Source organism: Erpetoichthys calabaricus, chromosome 5 (genome assembly GCF_900747795.2).
Source record: "Erpetoichthys calabaricus chromosome 5, fErpCal1.3, whole genome shotgun sequence".
NCBI classification, from domain to species: domain Eukaryota; kingdom Metazoa; phylum Chordata; class Cladistia; order Polypteriformes; family Polypteridae; genus Erpetoichthys; species Erpetoichthys calabaricus.
Genome location: NC_041398.2, coordinates 173,545,505 through 173,562,047, shown reverse-complemented (window position 1 = coordinate 173,562,047; position 16,543 = coordinate 173,545,505). Strand labels below are relative to the sequence as shown.

Below are 16,543 nucleotides of genomic sequence, written 5' to 3'. Positions count from 1 at the left end.
AACTTTCCTAAATGTTTAGTTTTTAGTTTTGATTTCTTCATTTAGCAAAATATTTTAAAATAATGTGAACAGTTTAATAAAACTGCAGCTTCATCATGTGAGGCTTAAAGTCTATGTTGTATAAATGAATGAAGGACAATGTCAATGTTTAAAAGTTGTACCTTCAGTATAAAATTAAACTGTACATGACTGTTACGTTAATTTTTAAAAAAAAATTTATTAAATTTTATCATTCCATACAAATAGATCAGTTTTTACAAAAAATAGGATTGAAAACAGATCAACCCCCACCCGAGAAAGAGAGCATGGGGTGAACCTTAAAGCTTGTAAACACACCTAGACTGATTAGTTTAATAGGGCAATAGAGATGAATGGAGAAGAGGAAAAAATGCGGAGAGAATTTCGTCCTCGGTGCTTTAAGAGCTTATTCTAAGATATTATTGATTAGATCCTGCCAGGTTTTAAAAAAGTTCTGTACAGATCCTCTAACTGAGAATTAGATTTTTTCCAATTTCAAATAGTATAAAACATCGGTTTCCCACTGACTTAAAAGAGTAGAGTTAGGATTCTTCCAGTTTAGCAAAATAAGTCTGCGTGCCAAAAGTGTAGTGAATGAAATCACAGTTTGTTTGTCCTTCTCCACTCTAGACCCATCTGGAAGAACACCAAACACAGCTGTTAATGGGTTAGGAGGGATTGTGACACGAAGGCTGTCTGAGAGGCACTTAAAAATTTTGGTCCAAAATGATGTTAATTTGGTGCAGGCCCAAAACATATGACACAGTGAGGCTGGGACTTGATTGCAGCGTTCGCAGGTTGGATCTTGCCCTGGAAACATTTTGGACAGTTTTATGCGAGACAGATGTGCTTGATATATAATTTTGAATTGAATAATTGTATGCTTTGCGCATATGGCGGTTGAGTGAATTCTCTGTATTGCTACTTTCCACTCCTTTTCTGATATATTGATTAAGAGATCTTTTTCCCATTGTCCTCTTGGATCTTTAAAAGGAAGGGACTGTAAAATAATTTTATATGTTGCAGAGATGGTGTTTATGTCCTCGAAATTGAGCAATATTTTTTCCGGCATGGAGGAGCGTGCAAGATGAGGAAAATCGGGCAGGTTTTGTTTAACAAAGTTGCTAATTTGAAGATAGTGAAAGAAATGTGTAGCTGGAAAGTTAAATTTGGAATGTAATTGTTCATAGGATTCAAAGATGTTGTCTATATAAAGATCTCTAAGCAATTTAATCCCAAATCTTTTCCAGATATTAAAAACTGCATATGTTTGTGAGCGTTGAAAGAGGTGGTTCTCTTGCAGGGGTGCCACAGATAAAAGATTCTCCATCCTAAAATGCTTTCTACATTGGTTCCATGTCCTGAGTGAGTGGAGCACAATTGGGTTATTAGTATATTGGCGATAACTTGCATTTATTGGGGCACAAAGCAGGGAATATAAAGAAGTACTGCAGGATTTTACTTCTATTGCGGACCAACCCTGTGTATGTTCATCTATTTGTGTCCAGGTTTTTATAGCTTGTATGTTTGCTGCCCAGTAGTAAAACTGAAAGTTGGGTAGTGCCATGCCATCTTCTGCCTTAGGTCTTTGTAGGGTCGTTCTTTGGATACGTGGATGTTTTGAGTTCCAAATAAATGAAGTTATTGTTGAATCTAATTGCTTAAAAAATTATTTATTGATGTACATTGGAATGTTTTGAAATAAAAAAAGAAGCTTAGGAAGAATATTCATCTTAACAACATTAATTCTTCCAGCTAGAGTGAGATGAAGGGTTGACTATATATGCAAGTCTTGCTTAATTTTTTCCATACAGACAGCGAAATTTTGTTGATAAAGAGCTTTGTGTTTACTTGTGATATTTAACCCTAGATATTTAAATTTATCTGCAATGATAAAAGGTAGGGTGTCCAATCTAATATTATATGCTTGAGAATTCACTGGAAAGAGTACACATTTATTCAGATTAATTCTGAGACCAGAGATCTTTTGAAATTCTGTAAGTGCTGTTAAGACTGCAGGCACAGAATTTTGTGGGTCTGATATATACAGTACCATATCATCTGCATATAGAGAAATTTTCTGTTCCAGTCCTTCTCTGATAATCCCCTTTATCTGATAAGCATTTCGACAGTGAACCGCCAGTGGTTCAATGGCGATTGCAAATAGCAGTGATGACAAGGGGCATCCTTGTCTGGCACCACGTTCTAGTTTAAAGTAGTCTGAACAAATGTTGTTAATACAAACTGAAGCTTCTGGATTGGTATACAGTAGTTTGATCCATGTACAAATGTTTGGGCCAAACCCAAATTCCTCTAATGTAGCGAAAAGGTGTTCCCATTCAATCATGTCAAATGCTTTTTCTGCAGCCAATGATAATAATATTTCTGGGGTGTTTGACTTTGCTGGTGAGTATATTACATTAAACAGGCGTCGAAGATATGGAAGATAAGTGTCGACCCTTGATAAGTCCAGTTTGATCTTATGATATTACTGAAGGCAGCACTTTCTCCATCCTTCTAGCTATGATTTTTGAGAGTATCTTATCATTATTCAGAAGTGAAAATGGTCTGTATGATGCACATTGTAATAAGTCCTTATTTTGTTTAGGAAAGACGGTGATTAATGCTTGGCGAAAAGTTTGGGGTAGAATTTGATTGCCTCTAGCTTCTGTAAATGTTGCTAATAGGAGGGGAGCTAGCTGAGTGGAGAATTTCTTATAAAATTCTGCAGGGTAGCCATCAGGGCCTGCTGTTTTCCCGCCTTGAAGTGACTTTATAGCATCTAGTAATTCTGATAGCGCCGGAGGTTTATCCAGTTCCTCTGCACTGAAAGTATCTATTTGTTGTCTTCTTTAAACTCAGCAGAATATAAGGATTTATAGTAATCTCTAAATGTGTGCATTATATTTTTATGGTCAATAATTTCATCTCTGTTTGTGTTGGTGATTTCTGGGATTGCATTGCGAACTTCTTGCTTGTGGATTTGTTGAGCTAAAAGCTTATTAGCTTTCTCTCCATGTTCATAGTAATGATATCTCGATTTATAAATTAGTTGTTCAGTTTCTTTAGTTGTCAGAAGGTTGAGTTCTGAATACAGAGCCTGCCTTTTCCTATGTAGAGCCTTGCTTGGATGCCTGGCATGTTCTTCGCCTATTCTAGTAATTTCGCTTCTTAGCTCTAATACTTTCTTGGTTCCTAATTTATTCCTTTGGGAAAGATATGAAATAATCTGGCCTCTTAAGAAGGCCTTTAGAGTTTCCCAGATTATTCCTGCAGAAACCTCTGAGGATGTATTTGTCTCTAGGAAGAAACTGATTTGTTTGGATATAAATTCTGTACAGTTCTCGTCTGCTAATAGGAGCGGGTTAAGACGCCATCTGCGAGGTGAGTGTGTGGGGCATAATGATTTTAGCTCCAAGATCAGAGGTTCATGGTCGGAAATAACAATAGCGTCATACTTGCAAGATTTAATCGTAGGCAAGAAATTATTATCTATAAAGAAATAGTCAATTCTTGAGTAGGAATGATGTACTGGTGAGTAGAACGAATATGTTCTTGAGTTTGGGTTTAGAAATCTTCAGGGTTCTGATAAGTTGTGGTCAGTTACAAACTGTGTAATTGTCTTTGCAGTATTAGATGTCATCCCCCCTGTGATAGGAGTCCTATCTAAGGGTGGATTTAAAACACAATTAAAGTCCCCAGCCATTATAATTTTATGAGTATTCACATTTGGAATGGATGCAAATACATTCTGCATCCATTCCTTATCATCGACATTAGGTGCATAAACATTTATCAAAATCATCTTACAGTTAAATAAGTTGCCCATGACAATCACATATCTCCCTTCAGGATCAGATACTACATCTGATGCTACAAATGACACTGTTCTATGTATGAAAATTTCCACACCTCTAGTTTTCTTTGTAAAGCTAGAATGGAACATTTGGCCAGTCCAGTCTTTTTGCAGCCGGAACTGATCCTTGCTTAGTAAGTGGGTCTCCTGTAAAAATACTATTTTAGCATCTAAACCTGTTAGGTGAGAGAATACTTTCTTTCTCTTTAATTCGTGATTCAGGCCTTTAACATTCCAGCTCACAAATTTAACTGTCCCATCATGGAGACATTGATTCTGAATTTTTGATGTCATTTAAATTGGAAATGAGACCCCTTTAACCTTAATTTCCAATTTCCCCACGAGTTATTAACATGCAGCCTATTGTTACATTGGTAGTTATAATTATAAGAATTAAAAGAATAGATTAGATATAGCCTGTGCCATTTATTCATATATAGGAACATAACTGTAAATCAAAGAAACATACAAACTAGAATTGAAGATATGTGTGTCAAAATCAATACACAGTATAATTGCCACTGGGTGATAAAGTCACAACTAAGCCACCCAGTGAATTGTGGGCACTGGGACTCCAGAACAAAGAGACCACCATATTTTCTAATAATTTGTAATGTTTTGTTTTATTGCCACGGTCACAATGACCCAAAGAGCAGACTTATCAAGCCCTTTTACAATCAAATTTATTTAAAACGTTATAATTAATTAAACACTCCCCACACAATATTTACACTCTATAAATAACAGTTCATGTCAACACAGTCTTTAATCACTCATTCAGCCAGAAAAGAGTCCCACTTGACTAGAGAGAAGGATCAGATTCCAGATAGAATTTTAAGCCCTCATCCATGTGACACCAGTGTAGGAGAAGAGGCTGCAAAAACAGACAATAATGCAAAGGAACACCAGTTACTTGATGCAAAACATGGTACAGTTTTACCATTATCATTAGCCCAGTCCCCAGCTTCAAATGAAATTAAAATTACTAGATTTTTAGTGGTGGTTACATGCTTCCAAAACAACCCCAGCCCCTAGTATAAAACATGGTCAGTGCCAAAAATAATTCTCCAGGAGTCCAGTCCACCTGAGAGAGAGAAGGTTGGATGATGTGGAGATAGTAAATCAAGAAGTGCAATGGTTAGCAAGGAGGAAGTAAGGACAGCTACGAAAAGAATGTAGAATGGAAAAGCCAGATGATATACCTGTGGAAGCATGGAGGTGTTTAGGAGAGATGGCAGTGGACTTTTTAACCAGATTATTTAATGGAATCTTGGAAAGTGAGAGGATGCCTGAGGAGTGGAGAAGAAGTGTACTGGTACCAATTTTTAAGAATAAGGAGGATGTGCAGAGCTGTAGTAACCAGTGATATTTTCATAACGAAATGAGAACTAGAACTAAAAATATTGTTTTTCATTTTACAAGAACGAAAATTGAAATTAAGGCAAACAGAGAAATTAAAACTAAATAAAAATAAAAATTAGTGATATGTAAACAAACTAAAATAAGAACGAAAATTGAATAAAAATGAAAAAAAAACAGCAATAGCATTTTTGTTCAATCCGGTTCAGTCGCCCTGAGCGTTCAGTTAAGTTGCGCTGTTCACTATGCAGTGATCTTGTACCATGGGCTTACTATAGTCACGTGTTGCAACTTCCGTAAAGGACTGTTGTTTGTTTGTTGAGCACATTTGGTTTGTTGGGTTGAAGCAGTAAGCACATGTGGTTGATGATGGTGAGTTTTGCACAGATGTTTGCAGGTAGAAAGCAATAATGTAATGTGTGAAAATACATTATTTACAGCGCAGAAGATAATAAAAGTAAATGTAGCGTGCGAGACGAAGAAAAGAGTCTCGGAGTTTCAGTGCAGGACCAACTGGATCAATACTTAGTGGAAGTCCAGCACTTCTCTGGCACCATGACTGCACTTCAGTACAGGGATGTACGATCTAGGGAGGCATGAAAAGTAAAAAAAAAAAAACTAATAATGATAACCTAAAATGAATTTGTCTGTGCTATAAATTTGTTTTCTGTATGATTCCAATAATTTTTATCTTTTTTACCAAAAAAATTGCTGAATTTTCTCATTTCCTGGTCAAATACAAGGGAGATATGCGAGGTGCGGTAGCGACGACGCTGTTCCTCACACAATGGGTTGATGCATGCAATTGACATTAGCCTGTTGCTGCCTATCTGTGTGTCACCAAGATAATGTTTGCAGACACGTTTATTATACACTTTGACTTTCCACAGTCTGGCTAATATTTTTAATGATTGTGTGTGACATATCTAGTCTTGCTAATTGGACATAAAACCTCAGTGAAAAGGCACAATGTAAGGCAGACAGTACTGCTGTTTTTCCACACAGACGCGCCAATAAGTTATCGATATCAGAAAGTCAAGTACACTGCAGTGGTCCGTTTATTTTTATTTTTTCTTCCAACTTCAAAATTGAAGATTTAGACTTTTAAAACTAAAGGAAAACAAGGAGGACTTTTACAAGAAAGTGACAGAGATTTTCGTGGAGAAGGATAGGTGCAAGGACTTCATTTACAAATAAAGGTAAGACCATAAACTGTTTTCAATTTTATAAAAAATGGGATCAGAATAAGAAAAAAAATCCAATATTTAAATACTAAATTGTGACCTTAAATAAAATATTCCTTTGCTTTTCTTGTTATCATTTTGTTGAACAGTCTGTATTAAAATTGATTAAAGCATAATAAAAACAACCAAATATTTCAATTAAGGTCAAAATTGAAATCTGTGTTTTGTACATCACTCTATACTTTTATATTGAGGAATCATGACTCAGGCATCGCCGCGAGTGGCAGCTATTCCAGCAGCTCCGTGTTAGTAACAACTAACATCCCAGATGCTAACGTGGAGCTAACCAGGTTTAGCACAGTTAGAGCGGACAGAGACACAAATACCTGCGGTAAGCAGAAAGGAGGTGGACTCACACTCTATGTCAATACAAGATGGTGCAACTCGGGACATGTTAACGTTAAAATCTCCACTTGCTGCAGGGACATCGAAATGTTGGCCATATGTCTGCGTCTCTATTACTTGCCCAGAGAGTTTGGACACGTCATTGTTATTGTATACATCCCTCCTCGGGCGGACGTGGAGATAGCGGGTGACATCATCCATTCCGATGTGGCTAAATTACAAACACAACACCCCGAGGCACTTGTGCTAATCGCTGGAGACTTCAACCATGTAACGCTGGACAAAACATTACCTGCCTTCTCCCAGTATGTGGATTGTAACACCCGGGGAAATAGGACTATTGACCTACTGTATGCAAACATTAAAGACGCATAGAGTGCCACCCCGCTGTCTGCACTTGGGAAAGCAGATCATAACCTGGTTCTGCTTCAGCCTCACTATAAACCAAGAGTGAGGGAGCTACCTATAACCACACACTCATTCAGGAAGTGGTCCCCTGAGGCAGAGCAGGCTCTGAGAGACTGCTTTAGAACTACGGACTGGGATATCCTGCAGGGATCTTATAGTGAGAACACTGAGGAGGTTGTTGACTGCACTACTGACTACATCAACTTCTGTATGGACATTGTACACAGCAAATCAGTCAGTGTTAAATCAGCATTATGGGTGTAAAATTTTACACTTTTCCAGTGTACATTTGGCGCCACACTGGAAAGTGTAAAATTAACACTTTAGAAATAGTAGCATTTTCCACACCATTAAAGTGTAACTTTTTGAACACTATGTAGTGTAGAAATAGCAATCTTTTATAGTAAATCTATTTACTTACCGAGTTAAGAAATTACACTACTTAGTGTGGCATTAATACTTGTAGATGCTACATATCTTACTCTCTAGTGTAGAAAAAACATTTAATAGTTGCCTTAAATATCTGTACTAGGAAAAATGATGATAGAGATGACACTGTTTTATATATCTGAAAAAATATTGATCTATTTTCAAACTCATATATTCCAGGAGAACTCATGAGCGACGTACTGTATTTGTATATGTAAGCAAGAAAATTTCTTAATCTTATGTCTCTAGTGTGGTGAAATGTCTTATTTTTACTTCACACCTTTTATTTAACAAAATATTATATGACCACCATCCTATTTACAATACTTACATTTGTACAAGGTAAAATACAATAACAATGTACTTAACAAAACAAGCTATTTCCATCAGTAATGTCAACACTGGACTAGGAATTATTCAACAAAAACTATAACAAGTTTTGTGAGGAGTTATTTTTTTTAAGTTTTTACTTGTATCAAAACAGTTATGCTTTTACTAGCTTTGTCTAATTTGCTGGTGCATAGAATAATGGTTTTCACAGTAACTACTGAAAGAGTAAAAAAAACAAGGCCTACACCATAACAGTTTTTATTCACACCATCACTCTTATCTTATTTGAAACATTAACTAAAGACATAAGTTACACATGAACAACCATCAATATGCCTTATTATTTCCTCAAAAAAAATTAACTATCCCAATTATTATGTACAGTAATATTAAACCAAACAATGTATTTTTAACATGCAGAAATTAACTCTGAAATGTCAGATCATGAACAAACTAACAATTTCTATATAGAACATAGACCAACGATTGACAATAATGTAGACATTATACAAGGTAATTTCTAAATTATATCAGGTATTCCAAAACTTTATACAAATATGTAGCACAACTATGTTGCTTCAGTATGCACAGGATCATTTACTGTTGTTATAATGTATTTATATTTATAAAAGAAATGATACTGCTGAGACATCTTGGCCTAATTACTCAGTCTTCTCTCAGTCATGTGGTACGGCCTAATAAATGTCTAGAAACCAATATTGAATAAAAGCCAGAACATTTTTTTCCTGAAAAAGTTTAATGGGGCCTGATGGTCTTGTTCATTACTCTCTCTCGCCCCCATGTACTGATCACTTACTTTAACTGCATTGCTTCACGAACAGTGAACAGCCTTAAAGTCTAACACTGTCATTTCATTTCTTGCATAGTTACAAAAAATGTTAATATTAAAAAGTGCTAGGAAAATGTAAATATTCTGCAAGTAAATTTAGAAATATATGTTCTGTTTTTAAGCAGCTACTTCATTTAGAAATCCTCAGTATCTTTTCAAAGATCCTGGACACATACAGCTGTTCAAGTTAAGCAACAGGATGTCACAATATAAAAACAATTATCTTCACCTCCATAAGTTGCCTGGAGGTCGAATGGTTTGTAGTATTTTAAATGTTCCACTTCCACTACTTGGATATCTTTCAAAGCTCTTTCCTGCACACTAAAACTGTGAAGATGTTCAACAAAGCAAACTGTATCAAATTCAACTGTAATTAAATAACTTTTTATCTTTAAGAATTATATACAATATTTTTCTAAAGACAGGAATGTCATCTTCAATTTTATTGCAGACCATCACCCCTACCTTATACTCAACACCACAGTAGTTAATCCATTCTGCACAGTTAACCTCACTGTGCAGACTACATTGCAATGTCTGCGCTAAATTTTCAGTCTAAGAATTCACTGAGTAAGACTGTCCTAACAGGACCATATTCAATTTGTTTCAGAGGTGAAGACTCCCAACGATATACAATTGCCTTCTGATGCTTTTTGGCAAGTGATTTGGTTAGGTTCTTAAAATTCTTAACAGTGTTTTTGAAAAATCTGTGCTTAGCTTCACATCTCGTACACCAGACATGTAACAGCGGACCAATTTTTCGAATGGATGAGGGATAATGTATCATATTATGATGTTTTGGAAGTAATGTTTTTTCAGGAAACAGCACTTTGAAATGCTTATGATGTTCTATTATTAAATGTTTAAGATGAATGGCCATACCCTCAGTAATACAAGGAGAAAAAACAATGTTTATAATTTGCAACAAGAGCAGCAATAGATGCCAGTGTTTATTTCCCTCTCTGACTACATCACCAAACATAAGTGGAATGTTTCTTATAAGGCAAAATGTTTGAATGGCATTTATGCCAATATTATTACCAGTCTTTTCCAAATTTAGTCTTGTGGGCCGATTTCTCCTGTCTAAATAGCCATAATTAAAAGAGTAAACTCTACAATGCAGATCATCTGTAGAAATAATGTTTTCAGTAAGTTACAAAAAAAGCAATTTAATTTCATATTGGCCTACTCCTTCAAGAATGTTATATCTAATGCAAAATTATCACACACATGAAAATACTGTAAACTGTTAAGCAGGCAAAACTTTTTCAATCCAAACAACGATTTTAACCCTGGAATCCCTCATTAACTCATTTTGATGCAATCTGTACAAATCTTTGTCACATAAGATGACATCACTTTCATCTTCACTGAACAAAGTTTTGCATCGGTCCTTGTCCGTCAAGCAGAGACGACAGTGATAGCTGGCACTGAAACACTCTACAAAGCCAAGAATTGTGTGCATCCCTAAATTATCACTGGTGACCTGTGATATGGACCCAAACATTGGTTCCTGGGAGAAAGAAAGCTGTAATCCACTACTTTAAAGAATTTTGATATCATCAACTAATGGCTTCAAAAAAGGATCAAATCCATATATTTTAACATCTTGGGAGTGAAAAAGTGAAATCAAGTGAATATTCATTAAAGCTGAATTAAACCTTGGTGGGAAATTTCTGAGAACAAAGTATAAGCGGCCAATCTTTTGTATGCCATGTTTAGAACCCAGAGGATTTGCTGTTTCAAAATCATCATAGAATATCTGGATTTGCAAAGCATTTTTCTTTTCAGAGAACAATGGATGGGTCTTGAAGTAGCTTCCATCATGGAAGTCAGCATAAATGTTATCTTTTGTTTTTCTGCTTTCAAGAAACATACTGCATATGTCAGGGTTTTTAAAAATACATCTTATTGACTCTAAAATTGGAACATATATAAATTTATCAGTTACAGGAACCTGATCATAAGTACCTGTTCTTGGATTTCGTCTGCTATCATACCTAACTCCAAGAGAGATTTCAATGGGTTCAATTACTCCCCACTTTTTAGTAAAATACCTTGTTCGTTTCCTTTCTGAATTTAAACTACTGAAGGGGTTATCAATACTTCAAATGGATGATTCTATATCTGATACATTTATATTATGTGATGTAAGTGTAGCCAAAATGTCCTCCTTAATTTTAAATTGCATTTCATTAACAAATTCTTCCATATCCCCCACTACTGATGATATAATACTATTTGCGGTACCAGTTGCTTGCAGCTTTGCTATTAAGGATGCACACATTTCTTTAAGGTGGTTATTTGTAATGCGACAAGTTGGGGGAATCTCAGTTACACAAATATCAGTGTTTTTGCTTGCATCATGCTTGTCAGGAGAATTAAATACATATGTAATTTCTGGGCAAACACATTGGTTTTCATCAGAAGAATTCAATGTGTGTGTAATTTCAGGGTAAACATATTGTCTTGTATCATTTACATGGGCGACATTGAAATGTTTTCTAAATCTGGCATATGAGTAACATATCCGAGAGCATCCTTCTTGAGCACAAGTAAGTCTTAACTTTTTACCAGGGTAATATCCATGTGCTATTTTCAAATGCCTAATTAATGCATTGCTATCTGCATATGACAACAAGCATGAAAAACACTTTAATATATTTGTCATTATGATGAATGAACAGCAATCAATAAGTTTAATTATTCAATATTTTTGCTCTTAATTCTTTAACCCTTGGTGATTCCCTCACATGTCCAATATCAATGTTGTAAACAGTTGTTTGCAAGAATGTATATACATTGATTAAGGCCTTATCATAGGAAATACTGAATACAAAATGAGCCTTAAAAAGCTCATCGAATGCTCCCAAAGAACTTCTTGCCTGACATGGTATAAGCTGTTTGTCCAGGACAATATAAAAGTCATGGATCTTGGCCTTTGTTGTTCCTACTGCCAGAAGGTAAGGCTGGCGACCTTCATTTTGGCTGAGGTGTTCATCAATACTGCAGCATGACTGACAGAAAAAAATACAAGCAATTATTAAGTGTTTAACTTAATAGACATAATGCATTACAACTCATTAATATTAAAAATAGAAAATACCTTATGAAACTGTACCATATGGTCAACTGCCCCACTTTTGGCACTTTTTTTCCTCCAGCCGGTGGTGAGAAAAGATAGACTAATAATAAAATTGAGACCATGTCTGCATCCCAACCTCCATCCATCCATCCATTTTCCAACCTGCTGAATCCGAACACAGGGTCACGGGGGTCTGCTGGAGCCAATCCCAGCCAACACAGGGCACAAGGCAGGGAACCAATCCTGGGCAGGGTGCCAACCCACCGCAGGACACACACAAACACACCCACACACCAAGCACACACTAGGGCCAATTTAGAATCGCCAATCCACCTAACCTGCATGTCTTTGGACTGTGGGAGGAAACCGGAGCGCCCGGAGGAAACCCACGCAGACACGGGGAGAACATGCAAACTCCACGCAGGGAGGACACTGGATGTTAAACATGTTTAAAGTGAATACTTTGGTTAATTTCCAGATGTTGGGGTGATGTTTGCTACAGCACCCCAGCATTTCACTAATCATTATTCATTCATCTACTCACCAATAAACCCTGATGATTCATGATCTTCAAAATCAAAGGTAGATTCTGCACACTTCAGCAGAATATTCAAATCAGCCATCTGACCTGTCAGAGATCTTGCTTCTTTAATAATCTTAAACTTAAAGCAGGTATCCCACTTCTCAAGCAATTTGGAAGATGTGTCAGAGCCAAATAAAAGACTGAAATCTTGATTTACCTTTAACACATTAAAACAGAAAACATATAACTTCACAATTATTTCACACCATATGCTTTCAAGATGACACTGACTAAAACAAAAGGTTACACAGAAAAAAAAATCAACTGACTACAGAGTATATGTATAAAACTGATAGATAAGTAAAATTTTAAAAGGTTACTCTACAGCTCATTGTTTTCATTTTCTATCATTTATAACTTACCAAGCCTTTTGTATCCAAAAATCTCGGAAAGACGGAAAGTGCAGATGTCATTTTCTCTGGGTTATGCACTAGTTGCTGGTGGTATTGAAATTTTTTTCTCATTTTCTAATAAATGAGTACTTTATCGGAACAATGAGTCAGGAAAGATACTGCTTCTCTGCAACTGTCTCCAGTTAGCTGTTCTTCTGGATGAAGAATTTCTCACACTGAACTTAGACCTCCATTTTTATTTTGTTTTACTTCCTTGCTTTGAAACAAAGTCTTATGCTGCACTGTTTTTAGGTGCCATGCAAGGTAACCAGTATCACTCTCTGTATCTTAAAAATGTTCCTTAAAAAATAAAATAAAAAGCAAACAAATTATTATATATGTCATCTCTTAAAACTTTTACAGAATAATAAACTGTATGCCAGTAAGAAAAAAAAAAAGATTTTGGTCACTTACATATCCTTTTGTAGAAAAGAGATCCTTAAGAGAAGGAAAAAGAGTAACAATCCCTAAAGCATATTTTTCTCTTTATTTCTTTTGCTGGAATTCGTCTAAAAAAAAAAGTATATTTTATAGTTGATCACACATTATTGCATTAATCTATCCATCCATTATCAAACCCACTAAATCTAATTTGGGAATGCAAGGGATCAGCCTATCCTGGTTTACTGCATACATGGCAGACATTTGCCAAGCACCACATGGCATGCTCAAACATGTCAATATAGACTAATTTAGGATTGGAAATTAATCTAACATGCACATCATGTGGAAAGAAAACTTGAGTACCCACAGAAGTGGAGAACTTTCAGAATTTTTAAACTTATATTCTAACAGAAATATTGTAAAACTAAACCCAAATAAAATATACAATATACTGCATTTAAATGGAACTGTTTAATCTACTGACATTACTTTACATCCACTCATTCATGCATCCATCCATCCATTTTCTTGACCCACTTATCCTGGGCATTATATTTAAGTATATATTTATGTAACTTAAGATATAGCCATACCCCTGTTCTTCTGTCATGTATGCAACCAACATGTTGATGAGCTGTCTCCTTGTGCAGTCACTGAGCGTTCTTTTTTCCCAGTATTCTTGCATTATTTTTTCTCCGCCAGGTTTCTTCATTAGAATGTTTTTAACAAAGCTAAAAAAAAAGTCAGGGGTATCGACAAAAAGTAAAGGTCTTACAGATACTACTCTACAATGAGAAACCACATAATGAACATATAAAATATTATGATCACATATTAATCAAATGAATATGTTGCTATACCTCTTTAGCATCTGTGGCTCTATCAGGTGAAAGTTGCGTCCTCTTTGCTGGTGGGCCTGCGTCCTGTTCGCTTGCTGAAGATACTGAAAGTGTGTCAGTGCAGGAGCTGGGGGATGAGTGTGCCAAAGGAAATTCTAAATAAATGCAAAAAAGAAAATTTAGACACTTTAAAGGCATTGTACTCAAATTGTTTCTACCTTTTTTTTACAATAATACATTTAATACTCATTAGTAAAACATCAGAATTCTGTAATTAAATAGCCTGACAGTCAAGTATTCACAAAAGTTTGTGGCTGCAATACACTAATGGTGTTTCCAGCCTTTTACAATGCATCACCTTGAAACGCTGTCGCAGTCCAATGATAAGTAAAAGCCGATAGACGCAAGACTCTACTGTGGGAACACAAAGAGGACTCTATTTACCAGTGCCGACGTCTTTCACAATGTAACACATTTCTGGCTTTAACTTGACTATTTCGCCAAACACTTCCTCGTCGATTTCTGTTCCAGTGTCATCGCAAACATGCAAAATTAGATCTTCTGGGAGCCCGAACTTTTTCACCACTTAATGATATAAAGTAAAAGAAACAATCACAACTTTTACATTCGCTTGTTTTGAAAACTCGGTCAATTCAATATAGCAGTTATGCATTAAAAATAAATACAAAAAGAGTCTGCATTTTACTCACCTTCTTTAATAAAATCAGTGTAGTGTAATCCATCCTTGCCAACTTTAACATATTTTTTTTGTATCCCGTACTGAACTTTAATGAGCATCTCCACAATTTTTTATTCTGTTGCTTACTAAATGTCCAGTTACCGTGTCTCAGAAATCAGTCACATTCGTCTTCACAGAAGTATAATTATCTATGACCAAGACAAAAAGCGCGTTTTGCCACAATATGGCATCTTCGTTTGTAAAACTAATTAAGAGAATTTACAATTATGCACACTTTGAAAAATAATAATGTTGATTATTACTGATACAATTTATGTTATTTTTAAACATTTACTAAAAACATCATCTTCGTTCAAAAATATCTTTTAAAATAACATCCAATGCGACATTTGTATGAAAACGTATTAACTCAATATTAACAAATATACATAGTTTTGACTAAAATATTAACTACAATAAATTTACTTTAAATTAAAATATCAAAACACAAATCAGCACACTAACAACATACTACCTCTTCCATACATGTGGGAGAAGCCGCCATTTCAGTGAGCAGCGCAGACCAAACGTAGTACTACTTCCTGGAAGTGTACATCACACTGTGAAAGTGTATTTTAATCACACTGCAAAATAACACTTTATTCGTAAATGAATCAACACTGTCTGGTGTAAGGTATGAAAAAGCAACTCTCAGAAGTCAACTCTAAACACTAACACTAGAAATTTAACACTAGGTGATTTGCTGTGTAGTTCCAGTAAGAACAGTGCGTTGCTATGCTAACAACAAGCCATGGATTACAAGTGACATCAAGGGCCTTTTGAACCAGAAGAAAAGGGCTTTTAAAGGCGGTGATCAGCATGAGCTCAAGCGCGTGCAGAAGGAAGTCCGAGTCCAGCTCAGGGCGGCGAAGGAGCAGTACAGGAGAAAGCTGGAGCAGAAGTTGCAGAATAACAGCATGAAGGAAGTGTGGGATGGGATGAAGATCATCACTGGCTGCAGCTCGAAGCGGGGTGCCACCATCGAGAGAGACGTGGAGAGAGCAAACCAGATGAACAACTTTTTTAACAGGTTTGACCACCCTAACCCACTCTCACCTCGGAGTACTGCACCCTCCACCCATCCTTCTGCTGATTCCAGCATAGGAGATAGTCTACCCCAACCCACAATCACAGCAGCCCAGGTAAGCAGAGAGCTGAGGAGACTTTGTGCCAGCAAAGCAGCGGGTCCAGATGCAGTATCACCACGACTGCTGAAGGCCTGTGCGTTGCAGCTGGGTAGTCCTCTACAGCGAATCTTTAACCGGAGCCTGGCACAAGGGAGAGTCCCAAGGTTTTGGAAAACATCTTGCATCACCCCAGTCCCAAAGGTATCACATCCTAGTGAGCTGAATGACTTCCGGCCTGTCGCTCTGACGTCGCATGTGATGAAAACCATGGAGCGGCTGCTGCTTCATCACCTGAGGCCACAGGTCCATCACGCCCTCGACCCTCTGCAGTTCGCATACCAGGAGAAGGTGGGAGTGGATGATGCCATCATCTACATGCTACACTGATCCCTCTCCCACTTGGACAGAGGCAGTGGTACAGTAAGAATTATGTTTCTGGACTTCTCTAGCACCTTCAACACCATCCAACCTCTGTTCCTTAGGGACAAGCTGACAAAGATGGGAGTAGATTCATACCTGGTAGCATGGATCGTGGACTATCTTAAAGACAGACCT

General features: G+C 36.5%; 1 long non-coding RNA gene across 4 annotated transcripts; it reads right to left on the bottom strand.

Moving 5' to 3' along the window:
• Positions 1 to 8,122: 8,122 nt before the first annotated feature.
• Positions 8,123 to 15,565, bottom strand: LOC114652683 (uncharacterized). 4 transcript variants are annotated; one of them, XR_007934955.1, is made up of 7 exons: positions 14,567 to 15,565; positions 13,877 to 14,277; positions 13,314 to 13,408; positions 12,870 to 13,199; positions 12,469 to 12,664; positions 11,946 to 12,060; positions 8,123 to 11,856 (listed from the first exon to the last, which is right to left on the bottom strand). It is a non-coding gene; the product is annotated as an uncharacterized LOC114652683 (long non-coding RNA). The 4 variants fall into 4 exon arrangements; XR_007934953.1 differs by having other exon boundaries at positions 12,870 to 13,408; positions 14,567 to 14,707; positions 14,833 to 15,565; XR_007934952.1 differs by having other exon boundaries at positions 12,870 to 13,408.
• Positions 15,566 to 16,543: the final 978 nt, after the last annotated feature.